General features: G+C 36.6%; 1 long non-coding RNA gene across 3 annotated transcripts in view; it reads left to right on the top strand.

The window, feature by feature from the left end:
• The window catches only part of LOC136847010 (uncharacterized), a 426,772-nt gene that overhangs the window by 400,663 nt on the left and 16,109 nt on the right, over window positions 1–10,000 (top strand). The gene's annotated exons all lie outside the window — the stretch shown is intronic.

Here is a 10,000-nt window from a genome sequence, read left to right as displayed (position 1 = left end):
TATATATATATATATATATATATATGTATATGTATATACACAAGCATGTACACATATATAGATATATAATCAAAAGCTAAGTGAAGAAATAACGCACTGGGTGTAGGTCCTGACTGGTTTCAACTTTATTTCTAAGCCATTGACTCAAAACTGATGCATAGTAGAAGAAATTCACAATATGTGTTTGGAGGACAGCACAAACAAATCACCCAAGACTGTTGGATATTAAAAATCCGCATCTGGCAGATGTCAGGGGGGTTTAATAACAAATCTCATTCGAGCTTAGGTCAGGTACTGTTATTACAAATATGATTACCTTTTTTCCATGCATATGTACTAGCCTCCTCAGGGTCAAGTTTATATATGCCTTGAGTTAAGCCCATTTTTTTTATAACATGCTTTTAAAACGCTATACTCGATGATTTTTCTTTCCAGATCATTAAAAAAAAAAACTGTGAGGAGGCTAGGAAATATGGAAGCCAAAGTTGAAATATATGACAGTTGTTGAACAAACTCTCCTCTATAGAAGTGAAGTGGGGAAATTGAATAAAAATGAAAGAAAGAACATGGAAGAAGCACAGATGATTCGTTTTTGTAGTAATTGCTGTATAAGAAAATTGAAAAAGCGAGAAATGTGGAGATGCATAGGCGTGGCAAAGGAGTTGGTCTAGGCGAAAGGATGGGTTATAGTTTATCTATATATTTTGGCCATGAGGAAAATCCGCTGTTGAAGACTGTTAAAACAAACATCAATATTAACAGCTCTGTCAATATGGCAAAAAATTTAGCATTTCCTTGTCTGTTTGTTTCTTTGATCGTCTGACCTTCCGTGAGACAGGGAAACATTTCTGTTTTTTATTTTTTACAAATGTCTCAAGAATATAGTTTTTTCTACTCACGAGATATTGCAAAATATTTTTTCTTCTCGCAATATGTCTTAAAGTATGGTTTTTGCTGTCCGTATAGAATATTTTTATTTTTGTCATCCACCAGATAATTCAAAATGTTACTGATGGACTAGATTGCGGTTTTAGATAGATCCGGATGTGAATGCAGATTCAGATTTTTATCGTTTTAATGGCAGAGGTATGCATAGTCTTGGTATTTTCGATGTTAAAAGCTTTAAGGAAATATACATATATAATGTGTGTGTGTGTTCGTGTGCGTGTGTGTGTGTGTGTGTGTGTATGTATATATATATATATATATATATATGTATGTATATACCGTATATGTATTTTAATGAATATATATATATATATATATATATATATATATATATATATATATATATATATGTATGTATGTATGTATATACCGTATATGTATTTTTATGACAACAATCATGAAAGTAGGTGCATACCTATGTACACACATATATATATATATATATATATATATATATATATATATATATATATATATGTGTGTGTGTGTGTGTGTGTGTGTGTGTGTGTGTGTGTGTATATATCATAATAAGAGTGCATTCACTCCTTCAGCGTGTTAAGCCTGCAGAAATCCATTAGGCATCTCCAAGCTCATGCCTGTTACTCAAGCGACCGCTAACCTTCGTTTATTTTTCATTTATGACGTGGTAATGTTTCCTTTAATTTTCTTTGCGCATAAACGACATTAAGAATCTCTGTCTCCTTCGACTGCAATGGATCTGCAGCTACAGAATCCATTTGTCTCCGGCCGACAGCGTCTCATTACGTCCTTCATTTACTTAATAGCGTTGCCTTTGCAGATAACAAAGATGGCTCCGAGCTCAGCCATGAAGAACACGGACCCTTCATGAAAGGCGCCTTCGCTGCGGTTAGATCAGCGGCTCTTCTTTTATGCTTTTTTTTTTTTTTTTTAGATCGAAGAGGGCAACGGAACTGAGAACCTAATGCCCTTCCATTTCCTAGGTCCGAATTGATCAGTGTAAAAAATTGAATAAAAAAAAAATATATATATATACGAGTATATATATATATATGTAAACACACAGAAGAGGAGAGAGAGAGAGAGAGAGAGAGAGAGAGAGAGAGAGAGAGAGAGAGAGGAGATAACGTGCGACGGTTCGAATCCATCACGGATGGAAGACCGTTTTCATTTACTGCTCATTGGGATTCCAGGCTTAGTTCGACCGATTGAAAAGTTAAAGTCTATATATATATATATATATATATATATATATATATATATATATATATATATATATATATATATATATATATATATAGTGTATGTACATGCACATGTAGTATCCTTTTATGGGCAAGGTGTGGTCAGCAACAATATAGTTGAATTATCCAAAGGTCAGTACGATCCAGCAAACGGGGATTATTAATGAAGGAAGGAGGATGAGAAGAAAGAAGCAGTAAAGCAGAAACAAACAGCAAAGGAATAACGAAACAATCAACGGAAGTCAACCATAATGAGAAAAGAGACGACGGAGAAATGCAAAAAAAATAGGAAGAGAAAGTAGAATAACAGGAAAGGCAAAGGAAACAAAATAAAAATAAAAACTACAAATAAAAGCGAGGAAGACGAAAGAGAAGAAAAGAAAAGAAAAAGGAAAAAGAAAATCGCGAGCAAAACAAGTCACGGACGGTTACCAACCATGAAGCGAAAAACAGAAATTACTCTGATCAGATAAGAGTTCGTATCGGGATCCGATTGCATCACATCTCCGACGCGTTATCTCTTGATAGCGTCCCTTTAGGCAAATCCAAGACCTCCGGCGAATCCACTGCAAGTACAGCTTGGATTGGCGATGGCCTGCAACGAGTAAGTCAGCTATAGGCAGGCAGCCTGGAATTACAAGCACACAGTTATATATTATATATATATATGTATATATATATATATATATATATATATATATATATATATATATATATATATATACATATATATATATACATATATATATATATATATATATATATATATATATATATATATATATATATATATATATATATATATATACACACACATACATACACACACACTCCTCACTCACAAGAAATCCTAGGACCCAACCTAGCTTGGTATGCAGGGTGTAAGGACACCTTACAAATTTGCTTGTTTCCTGAAATATCCATTGTGATTCATTTGGCCAGTGTAGTTGTTTATCAAATGGCAGTTACTAGAATGTGGTAGAGAAAGGCTTAAGGTCGACAGACTCATCCTAAAAATTAAAGGCAAATCGATATGCAAACACAAACACACACACACACACACACACACACACACACACACACATATATATATATATATATATATATATATATATATATACATATATATACATATATGAGATGGGACTTTGGATTCTGTCCATATCTTTGTATGTGTTAACATTACTGGCGAACTAATGACCTGATCAAGTGCACCGTTCTTCCTTAGCCTGGCTGTGGGAGTCTAAGACTAATCATATTTACCAGAAAAGTCGAATTTAAGAATTGAGATAATGAGGCGGGGGGTGAGGGTGGGTTTAGGCGGATAGGAGAAGGAGCGGAGGAGAACAGGTACCAGCAAAAGACACAATCTGCATATCTCAGGTAAGACCGGTGGCTTAGTATCTAATGGCTGATAAGAATAATGTCCTCTTTTGTGTCCTTTTTGCCACGGCCTTTGTTCTTTGATACATGAAACAATTAGGGAGGTCATCCCATAGACGAACTGCCGTCATAAAACGAGAAACCATTCACTTGAAAGTAACCGAAGAGAGTTCGCGGAAACTGATAGAATCCGTGGCCCTAACTTGAACGAAGATCTTCGGCGCGTAGGTCATCTGCCGTGTGGATGTAAATTAAACAGCACTGAGGCGGTTAAGCCGATACGTAAGTGAATTGAGAGATACGGCGACGCGAACGGCGGCTTCCTGAATGCTGATGACACCCTCTTTGACTTTATCGAACTTGGGATTCAGCGCAAAAGAGAATAACGATGGAACTCTTTTGTCATTTTGATGCGGCGAACAAAGTGCAGGTTGTTTGTTAATGTACATCGTTGGCCATTCAGGTTTCTGGAAATAGAATGTGCGAGTAGGACTTGCCTTTGAAGCGTCTCGTCGTACTTTGTCAGCTCGGGGTTGTCGCTTGTTTGATACTGGATCGAATCGTCGATAAGTTCAGGATGCATTCTGGTACCTCTCAACATTATTCTATTTTCAACTTCTGGCGAGGTGATGCTTCGCGCCGTGCTGGGATTTGTACGAGTGTGGAGTTACTGGTTTTCTTAGTGTAGTTACTAGTTTCGTTTGCTAGTCTAATAAATTACTAGCTTTCTGTATGCGCGTACTTGATTAGCTGTGACCGCTCATGCAGCTAGTGGTTTAGATTACTCATGTGAGGTCAGTGCCTTCATGTACCTGCTTGTCTGTATATTTAGTTACTGACTGTGAGCAGGTGTAGTTGCTGGTTTATTTTGCCTCATTAATTGTGTATGAGTGTGAAGCTAGTGATTTTGTTTGGAAGTCTAGTTGCTGCTTTTGCTTTCGCTTGAAATTGATGGCTATGTTTGAACATATGTCGTCTCTGTTTTGTTTTCGCAGTTACGACTTAAGTTTTGTTTGTGTGAGCCCTTATTGCTTTTGTTTGGACGTGAAGTATTTGGTTGTGTTCTAAGATCCTCGATGATTCTCCTCGTAAAATAAATCTCTTCATAAATTTCTTAGATTTCCTAAAAAGAAATAAACTTTCTCCTAAAACATTTATCTGTTACCATAAAATGTAAGCTGAGTAATAAATTAGATTAAATCTCATAAAAAAAAACAGGGTATTTGGGTCCCATACAATGCGCGACTGGAATCTCGGGGGCCTTAATTAAGTAAAAACGAAAGATATAATCGAGCAGGTTATCCTAGTCGTCCAGAGGTGTGAGACAGGGAAATGAATAAGTTGCAATGTTATCTTGAAAAGGGGAATTATGTTTCACCTTGACGTAAATGTGTTTTGGCAAACCACGGAATGTGTAGAAGAAAATCTTCGTCATTCGACCAACGATGTTCGTTCGCTGTTGCGCTCTGTAGTCTAAGGAGGATATATCTTGTTTTCGTTTCTCAGACAAAGGTGTTATTGATGCAGTTCATTCTCATTTACTTGGAGGAATCATTTTTGTAAAATAATAAAGGCATAATTCTCTCTCTCTCTCTCTCACCTTTACTAAATTCGTATCTCACCCCAAGGTTTAGTTCTCATTTTGGAGAAAACAACAACCAGTCCTCTTTCACAATAGATGATCTCTCTCTCTCTCTCTCTCTCTCTCTCTCTCTCTCTCTCTCTCTCTCTCTCTCTCCTTTCTTCTTCTTCTTCCTTCACGTATTCTATTTTAATCCATGTCACACGGAGATCAAGCTCTCATTTGGAGAACAGTCACCAGGCCTTTTCCAAAACCAATGTAGTAATGGAGCTTTTGGGCCTCTCTCTCTCTCTCTCTCTCTCTCTCTCTCTCTCTCTCTCTCTCTCTCTCTTCTTCTTCTTCCCTCACGGATCTCAATACCTGTCTCACACAGAGATATAGCTCTCATTTAGGAGAAGACAGTCACCTGGCCTCTTCCAAAAAAGAATGTAATAATGAAACTTTTGGCTCTCTCTCTCTCTCTCTCTCTCTCTCTCTCTCTCTCTCTCTCTCTCTCTCTCTCTCTCTCTCTCTCTCTTCTTCTTCTTCTTCTTCTTCTTCTTCTTCTTCTTCTTCTTCTTCTTCTTCCAAAAGGAATGTAATAATGAAGCTTTTGGGCATCTCTCTCTCTCTCTCTCTCTCTCTCTCTCTCTCTCTCTCTCTCTCTCTCTCTCTCTCTCTCTCTCTCTCTTCTTCAAAAAAAGAATGTAATAATGAAGCTTTTGGGCATCTCTCTCTCTCTCTCTCTCTCTCTCTCTCTCTCTCTCTCTCTCTCTCTCTTCTTCTTCTTCTTAGCCTTCTGAAAGCTGGCCTGGGGCATCTTCTTCTTCTTCTTCTCCTTCTTCTTCTTCTTCTTCTTCCAAAAGGATGTAATAATGAAGATTTGGGGCATCTCTCTCTCTCTCTCTCTCTTCTTCTTCTTCTTCTTCTTCTTCTTCTTCTTCTTCTTCTTCTTCTTCTTCTTCTTCTTCTCCTTCTTCTTCTTCTTCTTCTTCTAAAAAGAATGTAATAATGAATATTTTGAGCATATCTCTCTCTCTCTCTCTCTCTCTCTCTCTCTCTCTCTCTCTCTCTCTCTCTCTCTCTTCCTTCTTCTTCTTCTTCACGTATCTCACACAAAGATCTAACTCTCATTTAGGAGAAGACAGTCACCTGGCCTCTTCCAAAAAAGAATGTAATAATGAAGCTTTTGGGCCTCTCTCTCTCTCTCTCTCTCTCTCTCTCTCTCTCTCTCTCTCTCTCTCTCTCTCTCTCTCTCTCTCTCTCCTTTCATTCCTTAGTTCCTTGATTCCCTCCCACCACTCACAGGACTTCTTAACACCCCATTTTTCTATCGAATGACTCAGCGTAACTTCGTCTCCAATACTTCGTTCCAATCTAATGATAGGAGTCGCGCAGAAGTAACTCTCCTAATACAGTACATTTGGAGGGTTTCAAGACATATCCTTGATAATAAAGATAGCCTGTGCTGAGTCCGGAAGACAATTGACCGGACGGATAAACCCAGCCACTATGCTGAAAAGAACTACGTACTGCACATCCTTTGGCCCGAATGCTACGAGACAGTCACCTCGCCGTGATTTAAAGATGAGATCGCCTTCCTCTTTCCGCCTAAGAAAAGAAATAAGGACCGTAATTTGCGCGCTGTATGTTCCTAACTTGTGGACATTGTGCACGATTTTGAAAACGCGAACAAAGGTATTCGCTAGTGAAGGAGAGAAATGTGGGAGGTAATTTTCATACAGTGTGTTCCTTACCCAAGTATAGAGGACACAATTTTAACAACGTGAGCAAAGGTATCCGAGGAAAACTGGGACGAAACAATAGAAGTCGAAAAGCAGAAAGGAAGACTTCAATCCGCCCATGGCGGTAATCTATGATGGGAAATAAAAAAACATTAACAAAAAAAAACTTTTTTTTTTTTCATTTTTTATTCCTAAAATAGTCGCCTCTTCACGATTGAGTGATGAGACCAAATACTCACTTCCGCCATCCATTATATTAGATACCTGTTATCAGTTTTTTGGAGGGGATCGTGAAAGCCGATGTTATGAGTCGGGACACGTTCATTAAGTCGATAAAACTCACCTGTTTCGCCGATTATATCATGTTATACCTCTGAAGCGCATTGACCTTCGGCGAGCTTGGATTTTTCCTCTGCTCAGAAGGCGGCATGGTATGGAATTAATGGTAGACTTCATGAGAAAGAGAGAGACTGTGATTTTTTGTGGTTTTGGATTGCTCTGGGGTGACCTCATAATTTGCCTTTGCTGAGAGGCTGCACACAGCATGGTGCTGCTGTTAGAGACAGAGAAATAGAGTCATTTTGCAGTGCTATTGATACACGTGAAATCTTTCTATGATAAAAATAATAATAATAATAATAATAATAATAATAATAATAATAATAATAATAATAATAATAATAATAATAATAATAATAATACTGTAATGAAAATGTTTACGGGAAAAGTAATAAAACAAAAAATCTGATAAGTATATGTGTAACAGGCAGTCCATATATATATATATATATATATATATATATATATATATATATATATATATATATATATATATATATATATATATATATATATTTATATATATATATTATATATATATATATTATATATATATATATATATATATATATATATATATATATATATATATATATATATATATATATATATATATATATAAGACAAAAAAGGTAGTGGTAATAAGGGAGATTGTATGTGCAACAGACCAGCATAAGGATGGGATGGATGGACGTAAATCATCCCCCACGGGTGAGGGTTTATGATGTGAAAACAAAGGTTAGGATAAATCGGGCCTTAGTTTTAGGACAAAGAAGCTGTAAAAGAGAAACCCGCCCGTGTTATTATCGCTAGTTGGGCTGCAGAGCGTACGCAGTTCTGTGCCATATAATGGCAGTTTGCGCCGCGTGATATAATTACTCGTGTGTTATCGCATCCAGTTAGAGGAGACAGAGAGAGAGAGAGAGAGAGAGAGAGAGAAGAGAGAGAGAGAGAGAGAGAGAGAGGAGTGGGGAGGGGGGGAGGAGGAAAGGCAAGGATTAGTGCGTTTGACGGCATGACTAGGGCGCACGCCATGATGAATAATGCTCAATGAAACCATTTATTACTAAATTATTTATTGATAACCTTCATTCATTTCAGCGAATGGTATTGAAGCCATTTTATTCATTCACTAATTCGTCCGTATTTACCGTTATAAGGTAGACTACTTTAATGATACTAGTGATTAACGTTTTTAGATCTTCCTGTGCTTATCCTAAAAGTTACTTATTGAGAGATGAAAACTAGGGCAGGATAAAGTTAGAGAAGTTTGACAGCTAAGTTGTGGAGAAGAGCAGTGAGAACGAATGAATGTTAAGGCAGAAAGCAGTGCTAATGTGTATTGAAGGGGACACTACTGTGAATCTTGAGCACCGTTTACAATACACCTTTGCAAGGTGTATTGTTAGTGGCATTACTTACGAATGTTGTGTGTATGTGTGTGTGGGGGGTCGTAATATATACTAAATTATGTGTTCCTATTCAAATTTAAGGCCTTTCTCTAGCCTAGGCCCGAGAAACGCAAGGCGAAAAGCTTCACGATTTAAACTGAAGCTTTATTTTAGTTATAATTTCCTGAAGTTATAAGATTTCCTATGCAAACTGTGTATTCTGTGATACATTTTCATGTACCTCGTTAATATCCTTTGAATGTACAATTATTACGTTTGGGTTTTGTGCTGTTGTAATATGTAATCGCTCTTGTAAGCTTTTATTATCTGATTTAGTCTGATTGTGCAATTAAATGATCGCCTGTGTTACGTAGTAGTCCAGTGGTCCATGCCAAACCGCTTACACCAATTAACACCTTATTACCCTTTAGGGGAGCGTTTGGGCAAGGGCTCGTGTTGGCATAAGGCCAACTTAATTTTAACAAACCATCTTTCGTGATATGATAAAGAATACCCCTGAGTATGTAAATTTTTTCTTTATGTGAGTATTTTGGGTTTTTGAGATTTGTTTTCCAAAAGGCAGTTCTTGCGTTACTTAGCCATTACTCAGGTATCGAAAGCAACTTTTTAAGTATTTCCGGGACTTTGTATCCCTCCAAAAGATAAGGTTAACTAGCCATAGGATTTTCTACTTGAAGTAAACCTCAAAACATTCTGTGGTACCGCCAGCTTGGTAGCCCCCATACTCGAAAAATACATAAAACAGGGATACTGTAATATAACAACGATTGCATGATTAGTTGAAGTTAAGTCAAGAATGCATACTTTAGTATTGTTATATTATTTTTAACCAAACGAGTATAAACTTGCCTCTTTTCAACAAGTATTTCGGTCATTATATAACGGATGAAATATATTTTAATAATGACTAGTTTGAGTCTGCCGTCGACGCTCTCATTCACAACAGCTTAGAAAAATTGGGTTTGTTTATCTCAAAGAGAAATATAGAGCAGAATATCGAAGCTTGTTCAGTGATACTTCTTATTTTTTTATTCTTGACTTATCCAGCTATATTTATTAAAGTAAATACTGAACGCCACTTAACGTCTCGAAAAAGAATGAATAATGTACGAGCGAATGAAAATCAGTATATCTAATGATAGGTTTTCTGATGCGAGTATAATCAAATGAGTGATATATAGGGAGAAGAAGAGTTTAGGACTTCAATCCATGAGAAACTTCTTATCATAAAGAGGCTTTACAGCAGTAGTGAGCATACTGTAGACGTGATTAGAAGAATGCCGAAAATAGTTTGATTTTATTAGAAAAAAAATTATCGATAATATTTTAACCAACTTATATTTGACTAAAAAATCGTCAGAACGAAAACTTTTCAGATTGTATTTGTGT

The sequence above is a fragment of the Macrobrachium rosenbergii genome, chromosome 16 (assembly GCF_040412425.1).
Source record: "Macrobrachium rosenbergii isolate ZJJX-2024 chromosome 16, ASM4041242v1, whole genome shotgun sequence".
Taxonomy (NCBI): Eukaryota; Metazoa; Arthropoda; class Malacostraca; order Decapoda; family Palaemonidae; genus Macrobrachium; species Macrobrachium rosenbergii.
The sequence above is the reverse complement of the archived record's forward strand: the minus strand, read 5'-3'. Positions and strand labels throughout refer to the sequence as shown.